The 21,619-nt window shown below is 39.3% G+C and overlaps 1 protein-coding gene across 1 annotated transcript in view; it reads left to right on the top strand.

The window, feature by feature from the left end:
* ptprdb (protein tyrosine phosphatase receptor type Db) overlaps positions 1–21,619 on the top strand; it is a 154,835-nt gene that overhangs the window by 18,932 nt on the left and 114,284 nt on the right. Inside the window, exon 3 of the mRNA XM_086295938.1 lies at positions 4,870–4,895. The gene's annotated coding sequence lies outside the window, so the exon portion shown is untranslated. The remainder of the gene's footprint in view (positions 1–4,869; positions 4,896–21,619) is intronic.

A 21,619-nucleotide genomic window follows, 5' to 3' on the forward strand; every position in this document is an offset into this window, starting at 1 on the left:
CATGCACTCATTGGTAAGATTGATTTTAAATTATATGGATATGGAGTCATGTAGCTTAGTCTTAGGTTAATTACAGAGTGCACCATCATGTATATGTGTGTATGTTGTCAATGTTCTTATGAATATTTAATTTAATTTAAGGAAAACAACATTAGTGCGCGTACCAACGTAAAATTGCCTTTGATTTGCTAACTCTGTTTCACTGGTAAGCACTCAATATAAAACCGGGTTTTGAAAACTATAATATGCAAATATAAGAACTATTTCTTACGGTTTACATTCCAGCCACACTTCTTTTTTTGTTACTCTTCACTCAGTGGCCATGTTTTAAATATGTCATGCTGCTACCTGGTTAGACTCCCTTTTGCCTTCAGAACGTCCTTAATTCTCTGTGACAGAGATTCAGCAACGTGCTGGAAACAGTTGGTCCATGCTGACATGATAGCATCACACAGTTGCTGTTGATTTGTTGGCTGCACATCCATGATACAAGTCTCCTGCTGAATTGAGATCTGGTGTCTTTGGAGGCCATTTGAGTATGGTGAACTGTGTCCTATTCAAGAAGTGTACCCCGTTTTGATCGTTACTACCAGTAGAATAATGCACATAGTCATACATGGTCAGCAACAATGGCTGTTCATTTGGTACTAAAAGGCACAACGTGTGCAAAGAAAATATCCCTGACACGGTTACACCACTGCCATAACCCTGAATCTTTGGTACAGGGCTGGATGAATGCCTGCTTTCATGTTGTTGATGCCATTTTTTGACCCTAACATCTGAATTTTGCTACAGAAATCAGTCCAGGTAACATTTTTCCAGGTTTCTACTGCCCAATTTTGGTGAATTCATGTGAATTGTAGGCTCAACTTCTTACTCTTAGCTGACAGACCCCCAGTGTGGTCTTCTGATGCTTAGGTTATCTGCTCTGATGCAGAGATGATCTTCTGCATACTTTTGTTGTGGTTATTTGAATTAAGGTCTTCCTATGAGCTCAAAGCAGTCTGGCCATTCTTCTCTGACCTCTGGCATCTACAAGGCATTTTCACCCAAAGAACTCCTGCCCACTGGATATTTTCTGTTTTTCCTGCAAACCCCAGAGATGTTAGTGTGGGAAAATCCCAGTAGAAAAGCAGTTTCTGAAATATTCAGATCAGCTGGTCTCACAGCAACAGCCATGCCACGTTCAAAGCACCTACTGTAATAAAGTGACTGTATATATATATTAGGGGTGCAACGATACACAAAATTCACGGTTCGGTTCGGTTCGATTATGTTATTTACACGGGTGCACATAAGTGGTCCGCATGTGCACATTCGCTGTCAAAATAAAAGACGCGCACCAGATAAGAAGTTGCAACGCGCGTTTGCGTCCATATAAAAAGCACTGTTTTTGTCCGCTAGAGTGGGCACATTCCGCACCACATCTCTGTGTGTTCATCATTTGTTTGAAGCCAGCTCACCTCCTGCAACCACTTTTCCGAGAATACGCGCTTCTTTTGTGGTTCGGACTCCTTCTGACATTTCTTTGGAGGTAGAGGAACACCAAAGTAATTGCTTAAAGAAGCTTCTTCGACATCTTTAAGAGTTTTAAACAAATGTCTGTCCTCCTCCAGAAAATCTTATGTATGCAAACACGCGTTGCAACTTCATATCTTGTGCGCGTTTTTTTTTTTTTGACAGCGAATGCGCACCTGCGGACCACTTATGTGCAGCCCTGGTTATATAGCTCGTCATATTGCAGCCACAGAAATTCTTTTGTCCATGAAACCATAAAGCTGCACTTTCTTTTTGCCTTATAGTCTGATTTGTCATAACTTTTCCGTTTTGTGGTAAGCTTTTCTTTGGCTGTCACTTCTTCACCCTGACCACTCTTATTTGGCTCAGCAGAACTAAAATATATATCCTACTGCTTTTACACACACACACATAACGGTCAGCGATTCTCTGCGCGATCAACCTCTCATATGTTTAAGCTGCGGGAGATTTCACTTGTCATGTTTGCATAGTAAGCTAAGATTGATAAGACGATGTCAGAGGAATTGGTGTGCAAATTATCATCACTCACCAATCAGTACTGTCGCTCTCTATACACATTTCGCACGATTGCAAAGTGAAAGCAAAAAACAAGCGCAAATTCAAACGCGATTTCAATATGTCACATATTGACAGTGGCTCACCGATGCCAATGACATAATTGCCCAGCTACATTTCCGAAAGAATGCAAAAGCATTGACATATATTTTTCCTTCCTACAATAGCCCGACGGGCAGGGCAGAGATAGATTTTGGTAGCCCGACTGGAAAAATCGCTAGCTCCGGGACGTCGGGCTAGCGATTTTGCGAGCCCTGTATCTGATTGAGGAATCACTCATCTTTGGAAAAGAGAGTTTATTACAGAGAAATGTCTCTTTCCAAAATAAAAGCTATACTATACGCTTCTTCTGGGCTATATTCTCAGTAGCATATTGTAGCGGGTCAGGGCTGTTCGGGGTTCTGTTTGTACAGCTATGTTTTGTTTATGTTGCCATAGTGACGGGTGACGCCCTCTCGCTGCGACGGTGTGTCCTTCCGGGGTCAGAGGGCGCCCTGTGTGTTGTTGTTGTTGTTGTTGCTGTGCAGTTGCCGCGCTGAGCAGTTAGCTAGCGGCAGTGTTCTTCTGCAGATGTCAATAAACGGCTGTGCTCCCTGGCTAGCTCACGGGAAGCAAGACCAAACGACACCTCCGTTTCCTCGTTGTCTGAGCTCGCCACATTGGTGTCAGAAGTGGGATGATGGTGGCACCTCATGTTCTGACCCGAGTGACTTTTCCCCGCCGGTCGTGACCGGCCGGTGCGCCAAAAGAAGGCACCTGGACATTTGCAGGACTTTGTGTGGGGTAATGGGGTCGTCGGGGACGACTGACCCCTTAGGTGGGGGCTATGTAGCGGGTCAGGGCTGTTCGGGGTTCTGTTTGTACAGTTATGTTTTGTTTATGTTGCCATAGTGACGGGTGACACCTTCTCGCTGCGACGGTGTGTCCTTCCGGGGTCAGAGGGCGCTCTGTGTGTTGTTGTTACTGTGCGGTTGCCGTGCTGAGCAGTTAGCTAGCGGCAGTGTTCGTCTGCAGATGTCAATAAACAGGGGGGGGGGCTAGACGGCCAACACGTTAACGAGCTAACTGCGCTAACACACTAGTTCCCACCCATGTAATTGAGCATTGCGTGGCACATCCAACATACTGTTTTACTTTAGTCCATGACGCGCTTACCTTCAGGGTCATACGTCACATGAAAACCAAAATAATTCCAAACGCCAGATCTGAATGAGGGTGGGGGAGGTTCAATTTGCCATGTTGCAAGGAGAGCTTAACTTCTGTCTCGCTAGCTTGCCCTGCGCTCTTCCTTCTGACGATATTGTCTGTGTTGAACGCTCAGTGGATCTGCGCTCAACAGTGCAGCCTAGGCGGAGTAGTCGAACGCAGATTCACTGAGCGCTCAACACAGACAGCATCGTCAGAAGGAAAGTTGATAAAATAAATTACAAATTTTGTATTGTTCGATACATATGCGTACCGAACCGAAAGCACTGTATCGAACGGTTCAATATCGATACGAGTATCGTTGCACCCCTAATATATATATATATATATATATATATATATATATATATATATATATATATATATACTCTTTTGTACAGTTGGGCTAACGATTCATTACACAACTTCTCTTCATATTAAGTGAGTAAAATGAAACCTGGGTTCTATTTTAGTAATCTATTTTAATGTTGCGAACTCAGCTAGAAGGCACAGACATGATTTTTAAAGTTTGGTCAACCTTTATAATGTCTATGTCAGCATTTCTTACTTTAGCATCTGCTTGTTACAGTTTTTTAATTAGGAAGCAGTTTTCTTGGTCAGTCTTTGTTTATTTTGTTTTTTTTTTTCTTCTTTTTTTTTAGGCATGTCAGTGTGTTTTAGCAGTGTGAATGTGTGTGCTATCTCTCTCCAAAGCTTCATGAATTGCAGCCAGGAGAATGTGACAGTGTGAAGTAGAGAAAGTCAGTAGTTGGCAACGGATAAGAGAGAAGAACAATACCTAGCAAAGTAGTATTTTCTGCTTTAAACTCAGGTTTGAAGAATACATACTGTACAGAGATTTTTTTTTATTTATAATGCCTTACAATTTTTTTCTTTGTTTAAATTCTGTTTACATTTGAGCAGCCCCATCAAAACTAAACTTAAGAGCAGCTTCTTTTATTTTCTATTTTTTGAAGAAAACAACTGTCAAGTGACATTCGGAGCAGGAGAAATGGTTTCACTTTGTTTCCTCTTGTAAATCTTCTCCATATTCTTAGTCAAACCTGTCAAAGCACACCTGCTCGACATTTAAAACTTTAAATAAAATCACAGTCATTTTATCGTTTTTTTAATTTCATGTAATCTATCAGTGTAAAACACTGATTAAGTGATGTCATTAAAAATACTCAAAACTGAACTCAAGAGGTAATTGTGCTTTTGATAACTACGTCCAAATCAATTTTACTGGACTTCTTGAAAATTGTTGAAATGACTCTTTACATCCTCACAAAGAATTATTTTTCAAAATGCATGCAGGCCAGTCAACTATAAATGCTCAGTACTGTATGTGTTGCCGAAGGCAAGGGAATGAAATTGCAGAGAAATGCACAACAGCACTGCTTGTGAAATTAAATCACTCCTTCAAAAAATGTCTGTAGTTTTATCTCAGATATTTTCCTGTAAAGTGGAAAGTTGTTGCACCCTATGGTAATCTAATTTCAGTCTCTCTTTTTTTCCCCCTCTCGTCTCCCCTCTTGTCCCTCCCTCTCTCCTTCTGCCTCTCCCCTGTTTCGCTCCTTTTCTTTGCAGTTTGAAGTGCTGAAGTGCTTCTTAAGGTAAGAGTGTCTCATTTCATGTTTTCCTTTTCTTGTTCAGTACTTTTCTTCGTCTGATTTTCTACCCATAAAACACAGCATGCCATCAGCACTTGGCACAGTGTGTGTTTCACGGAACAGTCTGCGTCCTCAAAATTTATTTGGCTCAGTATTCTGCTCACTGAAACACAATGAAATTGTGTTAAGATAACAAAGAGACACTCTGGGTAGCACTCCCACTGCACTCAGCTGGTATAGCCATGGTCTGAAATGTACAGAGCAGAATCAGCAGCCAGTATTACACTTTCCATTGGGATTTTATAGCACGTGTGATATATTTTCATCCTTGTATTAGGCAATAAATATTTTTAAATCAACATATAAGGAGAAGCTGTTTGGCAATTCCGTACACAAACTATAATAAAACACAGTAAGTCCTCTTCTGTGGCATCTTACGACTGAATCTGAACCCGTCTGCAAATCAACAAGAGCAAAAAAAATAAAAATACCTTACAGTTTTTAAAAAGCAATGCCAATATTGTTGTTTATTTGTAGACTACAGGTTTCAGCTTTAGTAAATCTCAAATGTATTACTTTCAGGCTGCAATGTTCTGTAATAATATCAGCAGACTCACAATACTTTCAAAAGAAAATTAAATGTGCTTCAATGCCATACAGCTGGGTTTGACCTTGTGTTTGGGCATAAAAGATGTCTCTGTAATATCTGCAATGTCACTGTTATGTGGAGTTCTGGTAAGAGGACACCAAGCACAGGCACTCAGGCAGCATGAATAGGAAAAGTAACTTTAATAAACTAACTAGCAAAAGCAACAAAAGCTGTAAAGTCCAGACAACGCTGATAAAAAAGGCAAATGGCAAAGTAATCAGAAGACTAGAGATGCAACGCTCAACTGGGATGCAACTGGAATCAGACAGTTTCCAGTGTTCTTGGCCTGGAAGGTCACATTACATTACCTTTTCATGTATGCACAACACGGGAACAGCAGCGCCACAGCTACATGCTAACATGTTGTTAGAGTAGAAGCCCCTCACTTTGAGTGGAGACCAGTGTTGGTCAAGTTACTTGAAAAAAGTAATCAGTAACTAATTACTGATTACTTCCCCCCAAAAGTAATCCCGTTACTTTACTGATTACTTATTTTCAAAAGTAATTAATTACTTAGTTACTTAGTTACTTTTTAAAAACACGATTTACAACCTGAATAGGTGATAAAGCGATAGATCTTTCTACTTTTACTGCATAATCCATCATACAAAATGTAATCAAATGGAAAAGTCTCTTTTTTTAAACTTGTTTTATCAGTTTTAATCTTTTAACTTTATGCATCAAGCAAAAATTTAATTATATGCAACATTCTCTGACTTGAATAAATTAGTTTAACATTTAAAGCTATTTTCTGCACATTCCAGCACATAAAATAAAATATTTTTGTGTTTACACTCACTCTTTCAAATAGATGCAAGTAAAACACAGCTGAAAATAAATAAAGTCAAACACTCAGCGGTGCTGTTGCTCTATTTTCACCTGTAAAGCAGGACTGCGGTAGGCGGAGGTTTACCCTGGTGCAGGTGTGCCGCGGTCAGTTGAAGAATCCGCAACTTTCTCTGTGAGTTTCCCATTACGTCATGGCGCACTCGGTGCTTGCTTGGAAGTTTAGGGTTTTTTTTCGCTGTAAAAAGAAGTTTTCTTCCCACGCACAATGGACGCTAATGTTTTTGTCACTTTTTATGGAATCAAACTCAAAGTAAGGTCAGTACTTCCACGCTTTAAACGCTGCACGCTCATACTCTCTCCCACAATCGATATGTGATCCATTGTTGATCTGCAGACAGCTGTTGTCACTAACGGCGCACTCGCTTACGTCACTGTCGTGAGACATTCTCGCAAAAAATCACGGTTTTAGTAACGCAGTAACGCAGCGTTCCTACGGGAAAGTAACGGTAATCTAATTACCGTTTTTGCAATAGTAATCCCTTACTTTACTCGTTACTTGAAAAAAGTAATCAGATTACAGTAACGCGTTACTGCCCATCTCTGGTGGAGACAGTATGGAATGTTTGCCAAATAAACCATTGGGGGACTACCATGAAAATGTTTGTAATAACAAACTTAATAAGACACTGAAATGACTATCATCCAGCTGAATATGTATATTTTAAAGATGCTAACAAAGGCAAAGTTGCTAAAGCTAAAGCTACCCAGAGCTCAGCCAGCAGCCTCAGTCTGAACAGTGAAAGGATGAAAGCAGAGATGATGGAACAGGTGAAAAAGACAAAATGGTTAATATTCTGTTATCTTTTGAACCTATAAGATAAGGTAAGATAAGATAAGATAACCTTTATTAGTCCCACACGTGGGAAATTTGTTTTGTCACAGCAGGAAGTGGACAGTGCAAAAGTTATGAGGCAAAAATTAGAATACAATAAGAATAAATACAGTACACAACTGTACAGAATAGAATAAAATAAAATACTATATACAGTAGAATAAAATAAAATAAATATACAATAAGATAAAAATAGAATACAAATACAAATACTATATACAACTGAGTAAAAATACAACGATGACAGAAAGGATTATTGCACTTATTATTGCACTATAACCATACTCATAACTCTAACTCATAACCATACCGAAAAATGATGCAAGTAAATGATGCTCCTGTTTGGTAGGATAAAATACAGGTAAAGATGATTGTACAACAACTCCAATATTTCTACCCCTGTTCTAAGAGCAGAAAACTTATTTTTCAGCTGTTTAAGTGAGAGAAGATCTAATGACTCACTAAAGTTCAGGGTAAAAGTTTAGTTATTTCTCCTTTTTTCACTCTGTTGAACAACATGGTAAAAATAGGTAATAATAGGTTAACTAAAATAAAGTCACGATGCATCAGTGCAGAGTTCTGTACAGAGTGCACATGTACATTCATATTCAGCTAAAGTAAGCAGCGTGTGTTGGGTAAACTACAGTTCACAGGTATTCTTTCTCTGTGATAAAGCAGAAATCATTTTTGGAAAGTTATTCATAGTTACAGAAAATGGACAAAGCAGCGTTTTACCAAAAAAAAAAACATTATTTGAAAGATGTTGAAAGAATTTTTAGATTTAACAGTGAAAGGAGCAAAAGGTTGTTAAAGGTTTAATCTTTGATTTTGAATGCTTAACACTGGAACGTGTCAGTAACAGTGGAATAAAATACTAATAATCATGGCAGGCTATGTCACATCTACTTCAGAAGGACAAGCTGAGAGGGATGCCGGTCCAACAAAGAATTTAAGAAGGTTTTTTTACCAAAGGTGCAATGTTAACCTTTGGTACAAACCTCAATTATTTGTGTGTGTGTGTGTGTGTGTGTGTGTGTGTGTGTGTGTGTGTGTGTGTGTGTGTGTGTGTGTGCTTGCGTTTTATTGTTACCCGAGGTAGTGTGAAAAAGCATGTGTGTGTGTGTGCATGTGCGCTTGGGAGGGCATATGCCTACATCTTAGTCTCTGTGTCTTCCTTGTGTTTGTGTCTGGTTCAGTGTTTTGAGTGGGCTCTGCTGGGACTTTGTGTGGAGCCTCATTAGTGGCTAAGGTTTGGCTGGCGTGCTGCTACTGAAGATACTCGGGGCACAAAGTCATATGTTACTCTACTGCTGGCCCATCTGCCACATTGGCCCTCACTTGATACTCTTGAGGTTTGTTTAATTTTTTTGTGCACGTAAATCTTTGTAAGCAAAAATTCACCAGGCACTGTACTTAAGTACAGTTATGAGGTATTGGTGCTTTACATGTATTTAAAAAAAAATACAGTCCAAAAGGAAAAAGTGCTCCTTACGCAATATTAAATGTAAAAAATGTAATAAAATATGATTATTATGGAACAAATGTTTTGAACATTTGATACTGGGTTTCCTAAAACAAAACTGGAACAACAATGTACCCCTCTGCTATGTCAGCCCTTCTAGTTTAAAAAGTAAGATAATAAAAATCTGTGTTAATAATTCATTGTCCTGCTAGGAAGCATATTATAACACTGCTGTATTTCTTAAATCAGTGTTTGTTTTCGGTATTTTCAGTAACCTAGCACCTTTAAAATTAAACTATTAACTATTATATGCCATACATGCACTGAAGTGTAAATAATTATGATAGGATTACTTTGATGATAGACTAATAGACATCATGCAAATGATTTTTTCTTTTAAGTGTAGACATAATTATATAGATATTTGTTTGCATTTTTCATAAAGGTGTTTTTTTTACAGTATTTCTATTTAACATTGCTTTTATGTTCAAAATCAACGGCTTTGGGTCAGCTGAATACCCTGTCCTCCCTAATCAATAGGAAAGGTATTGCACTATATTCATAAGGATGACCCACAGCAAAATCGGGCCTAGTAAGCATCAACCATTTACCAAGACAAGAGAAAAGGAGGAGCTTAGCTAGACCATCAACATCAAGCTAAAGGAGAGAGTAGACTAAAGTTAGTGACATTCAATAATGGCATGTTGAGTGAAAAGAGAAGTGCTCAGTGTATCATGGGAAGTCCCCCCCCCCCCCCCCCCCCCCCCCAGCCTGAGCCCACAGCAGCATAACTAAGGTTTATGCTAAGGTCATCTGATCCAAAAAGGAACATTTTTACCTATTCTTAAAAACAAAGGGTATTTGTGTCCTGAACCCAAAATGGGAGCTGGTTTCACAGGTGAGGAGCCTCTCATTCTACATGAGGAAACTCTAGGAACCATGAGTAAGCTTGCAGTTTGAAAATGACATGGTCTGCAGGGAACCTATGAAAATAAGTTAATATGAGTCAAATATAATCTCTCTTTCTGGATAGTACACTCGCTGCAGTATTTTGGATTAACTTTTTTCATCTTAGAAAAACCTCATAATAAGGAATTACAATAGTCCAGCCTAGAAGTAACAAATCCATGGAATAGTTTTCAGTATTATGCTGAAACAGGATTTTGACTTTTCTGTGAAATAGAGAAGGTTTGGTCTTTGGTCACTAGCAAATTACAGTAGTTACATAATTTGTGGAAGATGGTGACTTGTCTCCAAGCACTCACCAGCTAGAATCATTGTTAATGATGTAAATTGTGTTGTTTAAAATATATTTAAAGGGTTAAATGATCTGTAATACTAATGGAAAACCATTATTTAGTTTTTCTCAGTTGATCAGAACTGATACTGAATGGAAACAATTTGTCTATTGAGACAAAAGGTTACACTGCACGATAAGGGAATTAAGGCATTTTTGAATTTGTGATCGTTCATGTACCTACACACAACACCTGTTAAATATTCTATTTACAGCTTTTGTTTTTTTTTAAGGAAAAAAAATCTCTGAGGGCTACAATCAATTTGATCCAAATGAGTCTTTGCCTTTGTGTTAAATGATACAACCAATAAAAAAATTAATTTACAGTGACGTTGGGTAGGCGATCCAGATACTGTATTTGAGCCAAATCAATGATTTTGGAAGGTCACAGTCCTGGGTCAAAACCAGTGCTTAGACCTTAACCTCTAAGTTTTATGTGTCATGCCTAACCAACGCTTTTGAAGTGTGTTTTTGTCTCTTTCCTCCTTCCTCATTTATTTTCTCCATATTTCTCGATTTGTATCTCTGCTGTCATATCAAGTTTTCGCCTGTTTTTTTTTCCTCTGTCATCAGTAATTCATCGCTTCATAATCTCATTTGTGTTTTTATTCTTCAGACAGAAACTTGTACCCAGCAATATTCAACTGTAAAATCATCATATTAATGTAGAATTTATGGAGGCATAATGTTTTTTCTAGCACACTGAAATCATTTACAATTAGCATTAAATATAAAATAGACTACATCTAAGAACCTGACAGTTATGCGTATATACAGTTCTGGGTATACTGGGCAATCCAGATGCATCTCTGGATTGCCCAGTATACCCAGAATCAATAAAATCTATCCATTAATTTCCACCTGCATTTAGTTGCATAGAGTTGTAGCTAAACATTGGCAGAGACAGTGTACAATCAATATTTTGTTTCAAAATTATCTGTCTTTCAGGAGCACAATCATGTTGGTATATTGATTAAATTAATTCACGCACAGGTTGTTAATATTATGCATGTGTTTGAGAACATACACAATATGGACAAATGTACAGCGCCACCTAAACATTACACCTGCAGGAGCTGTGCTGCCATGGAAACCCGTGCCATCAAGCTCCTGGTTCACAGTTTTATGAGTTTTATGCTGATGTTAATGCTAGAGGGGGTTAAAAACTCGGCAGAGCATTAGGAGCTCTGTAGAGCATTGGAGACTCTCCAGAGTCTCCACAATGTACTTTAATTCTGAAACTCTGCAACCTTACGTGGTTTGCCACTTTCCGACTTTGATTTGTGTCAGTTGTATGCATATTTATGTAGTTTTCTGAGCACCAATCTATAAAACCCATGTTATATTTCACTGTCACTTATACTGTGACTTAAAGCTCTGGAAGTTTAAGTCAGATTCAGGGAAGCAAAGAGATCCACTTCCCAGCTAGACTAGCAAACCAGAAATATCAGAGAGGGCAAAATGCAAGCTAGCATTTTAACTTAAACCCACTGCTGTCTGCTGCCATTAAATCTGCTAAGGGAGGAAGAGTAGTGACCCTGTTATTTCCAAAAATCCCTCGTATTTAGTTTTCTTGTGTTGTGACCAGGAGGACTGTTCAACTCCCCTAACAGAAGTCGAAGGAGCTTGGAAAGAAAGCAACTGGTTTCTTGAAGATGTTTGACCTCTCATCCGAGAGGTCTTCACGAAACTCAAAGAAGTCTAGTCGCTTTCTTTCCAAGCTGCTTAGAATACCATGACCTGAATGACTGAGAACCTACACAGACATATTCCCCTAACTAAAGTTGTACGCATTGATAAAAATAATTATTTTCTACAGAAAAAAGTAATTTTGAAACTAATCAAAACATTTCTATATTAACTTTGACCACAGCAATTTAAATCTAAGCACATGATTGCGTTATGTTGTGAAACTGCTGCCAGTAAATCTAGTAGTTTTCATCCCTCCAAGCAGCAGGTAAGAGGGAAAAAAAGAAAGAAAAGCCAAATCATAAATTTGGATGTCAACAGATAATACAGAAATTTGAATAATTCTATTTGATTTTAAAGTAAAAGGTTTCTCCAGTGGGTCTGGCCATGAATTTGAAGTGACAGGTAAGTAAGCGCACATAAAGATAAGCACAGATAGACATGAGCAGACAGAATGGCCTCTGCATGAACCAGTCCAATTTACAATTTCACTCTGAATGTACAACAGCTCTAAACAAGTGAAGTTGTGTAATATGTTGTTTTCGTGATAAGATTCATTTACAGCCCTAGCTTTAATAGCAGCGCTCAGCAGGAGAAAGGTTAATTATCACATCCTGCTACAGACAGGACACCTCCTCCTGTCAAGCACACACACATAACACTCTGAACCACACAAACAAGCGAGCCATCAAACAAAACTCTCTCTCAGTGTGTAACTGCCATATAAAGATGTAATCCAGCATCTGTTTGTCCTCATTTCCTTCATCATTTAGTCGAGGCCCTTTTTTTTTTTTTTTTTTCTTTATTTTTCATCCTTTCTTCTAATCCCACCACACGGACTCTATGCGTGGTGATATGCCTGGACTGATGGCACAAATTTCATTCATGTTGTTCATAAGGAAGAAACGGAGAAAAGTCCTCTTAGATCACGCTCCTTCGCTTTGATACAATGTGTGACTTGGGTAGGTTTCTCAGATCAAAAATGAAATTACAGATGGGTAGACAGAGGTGTTCAGTGGGTGTGAAGCAGTGAACCATAAAAAATGATTGCTGCTGTGTTGTCTGGAAGAAGCCAAACAATTTAGAATGAAAAGAAAAATCTGAAAGTGACAGCTGAAAAGAAACCACCGAGAAGTAGTAAATCTTTTTTCTTCTAAAAATGGACAACAATCAGTTCGGTTTAAATTTGCGAACCTATTTACAACATATCTGCATTCCTCATGACATCTACTCATTCTTCAAACCATTTTCTGTTTTTACTCAAACATTTTCGCCCCTTATATTCTCTCTCCATGCTTTTCCTGTCTTTTATCGTCCTATTTGTGCACACATGCACCACGTCCTCGCCCCTCTCTCCATCCTCATTTCATTCCTGGTCTAGACATCTTCAGCAGCAGGTGTTAGGGCTGGGAGGAAAAAAATGGGGTGAGAAAAGAGGGGGGCAGGGAAGAAAGGAGGCTAGGAGAAAGCAGGAGAGGAGTCAAGGGAATAGGGAAGAGTGATCGAGAGCAGAAAGGTAAGTAGATCAGCCACAGAGGTATATGATGGAAAGGAAAGGAATGGGTTAAGATAGGATTGGAGCAGGGAGGCAAGAGTGGAGGTGTAAAGGGAAAGAAGAGCTTTGACTAAATCAGGTAGGTGCCATGCTGAAGAAAGAGGTGCGGAAGAGGCTATTTTAATTCAGGGTAGAAATCAGGTGCTTGAGGTGGGATGCCAAAGAAAAGAGGTAGGAGGGGAGATGTGGAGCAAAAGAGTAAATGAGGTAAAGAGAAAATAAGAGCGGAGGAAGGGAGAATAGTAGAAAGAAAGCAGAATGTGAAGGCAAAAAAGTCCCAGGAAAACATTAGGGCAATGTTGAAAAGAGGAGGGAGCATGGATGGATGGATGGATGATGTGTAGGAGAGAGGATAGGAACACTGTTGTGCTTTTACGGGAGGACACCGGCTGCTAGGAAGTGAGGTGGGTAATAAGGCCATAGCTCATTCCTGTGGAGGTGTCTGAGAGTGTGAATGTCTCCAACAGTCTATGTGTGCTGAAGTTATGTGTCTGTGTGCTTATGTTGCGAAGAAGGAGCAGGCTCGATCCTATTAGTGACTACTTCTCACCAGATGACTTATATTCACCTCGTTTTTCACCAACTGGTTGACAGCAGATGCTTGAGAAGAGGGAAAAAAAACACATGTAAGCACATACACACAAGCAGAATTGTGCAGCTACAGGAGCAGTGACACGTGAAATCTGCTCCTCCTTGCTGATAAGATAAGATAAGATAAGATAAGATAACCTTTATTAGTCCCACACGTGGGAAATTTGTTTTGTCACAGCAGGAAGTGGACAGTGCAAAAGTTATGACGCAAAAATTAGAATACAATAAGAATAAATACAGTACACAGCTGTACAGAATAGAATAAAATAATATACTATATACAGTAGAATAAAATAGAATAAAAATATACAATAAGATAAAAATAGAATACGAATGCTATATACAACTGAGTAAAAATACAACGATGCCAGAAAAGATTATTGCACTTAGTGTTATTGCACATGTGTGGATGTGTGTGTTTGTTCAGTTAAAGTCTTTGTTGTGGAGTCTGACAGCAGTGGGGAGGAAAGACCTGCGAAATCTCTCCGTCCCACACCGTGGGTGCCGCAGTCTCCCACTGAAGGAGCTGCTCAGTGCTGTCACAGTCTGCTGCATGGGGTGGGAGACGTTGTCCAACAGGGATGACAGTGATGACTGCAATAACAATAATAATAATACATTTTATTTGTAGGCGTCTTTCAAGACCTGCAAGGTAACACTGCAAGCTAACAAATTTAGCCTGCACTACGCTGGACTGCACTACCTAGTACTGCCGTAAAATAGACAATTTAAACAATACAACATGATTGACAGTTCTGTGCATGAAAATACCAGAGAACTCCAGGAACATGACATGATCAAATCCAATGTTTAATTTAAAAAGTTTAAAAAATGTCAATAAGGGAGACGCAAATGGCAATTAAGAAATATTTTATTATTTGTATTTATATAGTGCTTTTCTAGTCGATTTGATCCCTCAAAGTGATTTAGACTGTAAGTTGCATTTAATCATACATTCATACTGTGCTTCTCTGGAAGCCAGAGAAATCTAGGTGACCCATCTGGGCACGGGTCCACATAGAAACGTCCCAGCCACCCAGGAGATTCAAATCTGTAACCTTCTTCCTGTGAGGTGACAATACTAACTATTGCATAATCATTCCACTCAAGGGTGGGTGACGTTAGCAGGGTAAATGAACGTATGAGTGGAGAAGTGTTAAATGCAGTGTCGTGTAATGCAATAAATTGAAAACTGAAGCAGCAAATGCAGTCTAATTGGGTGCCTCATAAAGGAGAGGTGCACAGCAGCCGAGCTCCCAGGACTTTTTTAGAGCAGTGACACATTGGGCCCAGGTATTGCCAGTGTTGCTGTTTGGGAAAAAGCCACACCTCCTCTGCAGTGTCTACAACGCCAGCTGCCAGACATGTCACTTGCTGAGCAGTTCTTAAACTTGCGCTCTCTCGTGTCCTTTCTTTCTCTTATCTTGCTCCAAATCTGAGAGTGGAATTAACACACCTTAACATTGTCTTTCTTCCTGTAACATACAGTTTAAGCTACCAGACAGAATTACTATCAAGCTGCATAGAAACAGTTTGGTGCTACTTGGTGAGCTGTGTGAAAGGTTGCATTTGAAAAAAAAACCTTCTACTTAAAAAATAAATACATTTTTTTTTAAATGGTTTTGTTCTCACAATTGTTTAGGCTCACTTTAGTGGTAACTAGCTCCTAAAGCACAACTTTATTGACATGAACCATCATCATCCATCATTATAGTTACATCATGGACGAGTGACAGGGATGAGAAAGTTCGTTTTTTTTTTTAAAACAACAACAACTGTGCAGAGTGGCATTACTTATGATTATTTATGATTTGTAGATTTTGGATTACTCTGCCTAGTGTAATACAAAACTTAATTAGGTTGCTCATTGACTGAAGGGGTTTCGTATGATGTTCTGTGCTTTTTGTTTTGCTTTTTGAGTTCTTGTTTTTGTTTTTTGGGGTTGTTTTTTTTTTGTCCTAATTCTTTCTGTAATTACCAATGTTATTATGTTATTATTATTGTTATTTTCATTATGTTATTACTTTTTGTGTTTGGTTTTCGGATGTCTGAGGTTATCCTTGAATGGCATGGATACAACAGTGTGCACCTAGGAGTGCTCCTGTGGTCACAATGGCCTGCCATGTTGTGGTTAGTTGTAGATGTTTGTGAGCTTTTTGTTTGTTTCTTTTTTTTGTTTGTTTGTTTTTCAATTTAAAAATGAAAATAAATCTTATGAAGAAAAAAAACACTAACCATTTCAGAAACATGAAAATGATTTAGGTAGTTATCAGTAATTTGGTACTAAACCTTACTGTATGTATAACATGTTTCCGTGATGACTAAACCTCAGTCACTCCTACTTACAGCATTAATGCACTGTGCAATACACTGTGGGCTGTAATCGAAAGTGTGACAAAAATATAGTATGCTCCTGGATAAGACAAATGAGTACAAGTGCTGAAGAAGTTATCATAAGAAAATAGGTACTAGCAAACCGTGGCTTAATTATTGAATTTTAAAATACAGTACCTTCAGTACTCATAACTGAAAAAGTAGTCGTATTACTGAACTTCATTGCTAAAAATACTTATAGGAGAAAAGGTAAACTATGTGAATCGAGCTGTGTTTTCCCTTTGGTTTGTTTATGTTTTAAATATGTGATTTTCTTTCCCTGTTCATTTCCCCCTGTTTGTATGTGTATGTTTTTTTTTAAAAAAGGGGCAGTTTTAAAGTGTTTATGAATCATTTCTTATCTGAGAAGGTGGGGAAATTATAAAACTAGTTAAAAACACCGTCCTCTTCATGCTGTCCAAGCCCCTTGGTAGAGCACAGTCTAGCTCAAGCATGGAAATAGAGCATCTCTTATTGAACTAACAACCGTGTTCACTTACACTGGGTGTCTGAGTACTGTATAATCAGTTGCCCACGGGAATTTTGTAATTGCAAGATATTTAACAAAATCCCCATCTATCTTGCAATGGTTTGCAATTTGGACTAGTCCTCACACTTTTACTTCATAAACCCTCCAAAATCTGTTTCTAATTCATTCATCCATACATAAAAAACACACATTTTCAATCCCATCTTGTCCTTTAAAGTGAAAGTTCATTTGTGTTATTGTAATTTACCATTTTCACTGTGACATTTTCTCCCAAGAAGGAGGACTGACCCCATCAGACTCCTCACCTGCCATAGTCCGAGCAAGCCCAAGAACTAATGGTTTAGAGGGAGGCTATACGAATCTCACCCAATAATTTTAATTAAATTTATGCATATTCTTCCCTCTGAAGAATTTGGGGCATCTGTATTAGTGAGAGAAGGAAGAAAAAGAGAGAGGAAGAGAAAATGGGTCATCTAAACAGAGGGACTGAGATGCTTCATTAGGATACCCGCTGCAGTCATTCTGTGGTCATTCTAATTCTGCCTCAGCATTCCCATTCAGCGCTCGTGGGAATCCAATATCTGCCTAACATTTGTGACCTCGTCAAAACAAAGAAATAACCAGGAGTCAGGTCACGCCGGTCTCACCCACCACCACAGTTGTGACATCCTGCCACCGCTTTCTATTTATTCTGCCTAAATTAGCACTTCATCTCGCTCGCCTTGGAAAGAAAAATGTCAGGTTGTTTCTAATCCAAAACTTTGCAGGTTCTCGGTGAAATGAAAAAAAATGCAGCCTTTGTCTTTGTCAGTGAAAGAATTAGGATGTTAGCGCTGAGACAATTTGATGTTAACTGTGCAGGGGAATTAGATGTACCATGTAATTTTGCCTTTCAAATATGATAGCTGAGCAGATGGAATAGGGCAAAGCTCTGTCAAAGTTTCTGCACTTCAGAAGTTCCTCCTCCCTCTCACATACCATTTGCACTTTCTCATTAGCTATAATTCTCCGTATCACCCTCTCTCTTCTTCACCCGATAGACGCTTGTAGACGCTTCCTTTCACTTGTTTCACTCCCTCAGTCAGCGCTCTCTTGGCCCCGAGCGCAGTAGACTCTAATATGTCTTTAAAAGTAGGACACCACTGAGTAATTTGTTGCACCTAGCAAATGATAATTCACAATTGTCACCATATATCCATGACTACAGGGCCACCCCAAGCACACAATAGCATCTGCTTCTCAGGAGAACAGCTATTGTGCTTTTTTTTTCCGTCATTGTATTACTGAATTGAATTTGAAAATATAGGATTATTTCACAAAGGCATGACACCATTTCACAGCAGGGATGTTTGTACCCTTTGTGTAAGCTGCGTCATTTCACTGACATTACATGGAATTTGCTGTGTTCTCGATTGCTTACAGCCACCTTCTGTTGTAGCTGCTCTTCCTGGCAGTAAGCGTGAAAATATATCTGCCTTAATTTTAAGCTTTTATGCTTTAATGTTGAAGGCTTAGTGAAAGCAGTTTCACAAGGTTTGGCCTCTCAAGAGACTGAATGCCAACATTAGTATTAGTATCAGCAATATGTAAGCAATAATGTTACTTATATTATTTAACTGTCAGTTTTATGGTTCCGGTGGTTCTTTGTTAGTGTACAGTTTAAAGGGGGTGAAAAAGACATTTACAAGTCAAATACAGATGCAGGTCAATAGCATTTGTGGTCGCCTTGACCCATAGTAGCAGTTGTAAAAGTAAAAGCTTTTCAGTCTGCCGTCTTAGTCTTATGGAAATCTATAAATGGAGTGTTCCTACTGTTACAGCTTCTGAAACACAGGATTGCACTTAAGCTCACATTCATACATTTAGATTTAAATACGTTTTTTCCAAGATGCAGCACAGCAGGCTGTCAACATAAGGCTGGCATGTTCTCGCCCAACAAAAGTTGACACTGTCAATCCATTATTACCCAAAGAAAGCCATGTATTGCACATTTCCTACAGGTAATACAGTCTGTTATATAATATTTATTACTCCCCATATAAAGTATATATATATATATATGGTACTATGCTACTCGTTACATTATTTCTGCTTATTCCGTCATATGACCCACATTAAACTCATGGACTGACCCACAACCACCTACACACACACAATGGACAACTGTACCCTCAAACACACAATAATAACATGGACTGAACCACCACTCACAACCACTTACACTTTATATAGCCTCTGTAGAAACTATCCACATATCTCACTTATCTTGCACTACTGTATAGTTCTGTGTAAATAATCATTCTGTACATACAATAATTTTTAATCCAACAACTGTTTATAACCTGCATAGTTCACATTTCTGTATAACTGTATATCTCAGATTTCTGTATAGTTTTTTTTATTTCATATTCTGTATAGTTTTTCATATTTATATCCTGTACATAGCTTGTACTCACTACAGCCTGTACATACTTATAGTTATAGAATATTCATAACATACTTCATACCGTGTACATTATAACATACCATAATAGACCCATTTCTGTAATATACTTACATATCTATATTATTGCTAATGTATATTGTAATATATCTATATCGTGGCTAAAGCACTTCTGGATGGATGCAAACTGCATTTCGTTGCCCTGTACCTGTGCATGTGCAATGACAAAAAAGTTGAATTCTAATTCTATTCTATTCTATATGAAATGAAATGCATTTACTGTAGTACAGTAACTGGAAAGTGTGTGATTATAGTAACACGCCATCACACCCAGCACTATTTATGATGTGCTTTGTTCCGTACCAGCTCTTTTCCCTAAATGGACATATCTTCATCTTTAATGGCTAAACACTCCACTGTGTTCAAGCTATTCTTGATCCCTTGTCTATACTGCTTTCTAGGAAGACCACATAATGTGGTGTGTTAAACAATCAAAGGCCTGTACTGTGAAGTAAGATTTTATCTCTTTGTGTGTGAGATAAAATTGTGTGTGATTGTGTGTACAGTGTCCATGTATGTCTATCCCTACGTTGGGTGAGTGCTGAGTATTTGTATATGTGTGCATGAGGGTGGGAATGCATGTTTGTGTCTGTGTCTATATGGTAAATAGCCTGCATTTGTATAGTGCTTTTCTAGTCCTTAAGGACCCCAAAGCGCTTTGCACTACATTCAGACATTCACCCATTCACACACACTGGCGATAGCAAGCTACATTGTAGCCACAGCTGCCCTGGGGCGCACTGACAGAGGCGAGGCTGCCGGACACAGGCGCCACCGGGCCCTCTGACCACCACCAGTAGGCAAACATGGGGTTAGTATCTTGCCCAAGGATATTTGGCATGCAGCCAGGAGGCAGCCTGGGATCGAACCACCGACCTTCAGATTAGTGACAGGTCGGGTCTTACACTCCACCTCTCTGGGAACTCCCAGGCCCTCCAAAGGCCTATCTCCCCTCACCACACTCCCTGCTGGTAACTGATGCCCTCAGGGGTCGGTGCGTTGGTGGTTCTTGGTGTCCAGTGCTGGGCGCTCAGGTATGTACCAGCTCACTCCCAGTGACTACTTGGCGGGGCCTGGTGCCTGGTGCCTGGTGCCTGTTGCTCGGTTAGGCCTCTTCCGGGGCAAAGGGGGCCCTCGGGCCTCTGGCCTCTGGCCTCTGGGCCTGTGGCTTAGTTCACTCTGGCACAGCTGGCTGCCGGCAGAGCCAGCGGGCACGCCACTGCAGCCCCCTCTGGCTTCTGCTCAGTGGCTACTGGGTGACCCCTCATCTGGGGCTCTCCTCAGCTCTTCCCAGAAGGGTGGCACGGATGCCCCTCCGGTGGTCCTCCTTGGGCTCTCGCACTCTGGGGCCTCTGGATGTCTGGAGCCTGGATCTCCTCCATGCCTGCTTCATGCCCTGGAGGACAGAGCCATGGCTCTCTACATCCTCTAGCAGACCATTACATGGGGAAACCTTTTGAATACAAGCGCGCTGATCCACACAGGTGTGCACACGGGTGTTCACTGTTCATAGACACAAACCTTTATTGGCTGCTATATCCAAGCACATTGTGCGCTGTCGGTCCTGCTTGCTACACAACAACATTCAATATTTAGTATTTACTGCTGTTTACACTTAGCTAGATTAACGTGATGGTGCTGTGTTTAGTATGTTGCTCTGTTTTTTTTTTTTTTGGCTTGTTTTCTCTTCTTTTTCTCTCAACAGGTGATCCAGGAGATTTCTTTTTCTCTTCTTTCTCGTTTTAAGTGCCCTTTCTCACTGTCCCTCTTCCCTTCTGTTTTTCTTTTCCTTCATCTTTCTTTCTCCCTTTCCTATCCCTGAGTCATGTCTGTCCCGTCTGTAACAACTGAAAATAAAATAAAATAAATAATAACAACAAATGTCGATCAAATGGACCAATACGCCAAGGCCGTGATGATCCATTTGGCAAAGTAAATCCATTGGGTATCCTTGCTGGTCTTTAGACAACAATTCTGACGTCTAAAGAACCACATGGGACAGGCAAAAAAAAAAAAAAAAGATTTTATCTCTCTTTCGCGTCTTTTTTAAGATCACCAGGTTTCAACTTGCTTGCATCACCCTGGTTACTGCTCTGAAGCACATTAGAGATCAACATGTGTGAAATTAACACCTATTTGCCAGTCAGTTCAATCAAAATATGATCAAAATTCATGAAAGATTGAACTTTTGCTGGTGGATAGTAGGACTGTCTAAAGTTTTTGTGTTTCCATGATGAACTTCAGTAATAAATACAGATTCGTAGACGCGGCTTTATTTTTTCCCTGGTGGCTGCAAACAATTACTTTTAAACTATTTTACTTTTTGTATGCATTAATAAATGATGTACTTTCTGACCTTACATCAAATTGGAGACAGTCTGTGCTTGAATTGAAAAAATAAAAACTAAAACTGTATTTTAAACATTAATTTACTGTC

Source organism: Aulonocara sp. 'chitande type north' Nkhata Bay, linkage group LG6, assembly GCF_057382095.1.
Source record: "Aulonocara sp. 'chitande type north' Nkhata Bay isolate Kocher_YH1m ecotype deep benthic linkage group LG6, A_spYH_male_GT1.1, whole genome shotgun sequence".
NCBI classification, from domain to species: domain Eukaryota; kingdom Metazoa; phylum Chordata; class Actinopteri; order Cichliformes; family Cichlidae; genus Aulonocara; species Aulonocara sp. 'chitande type north' Nkhata Bay.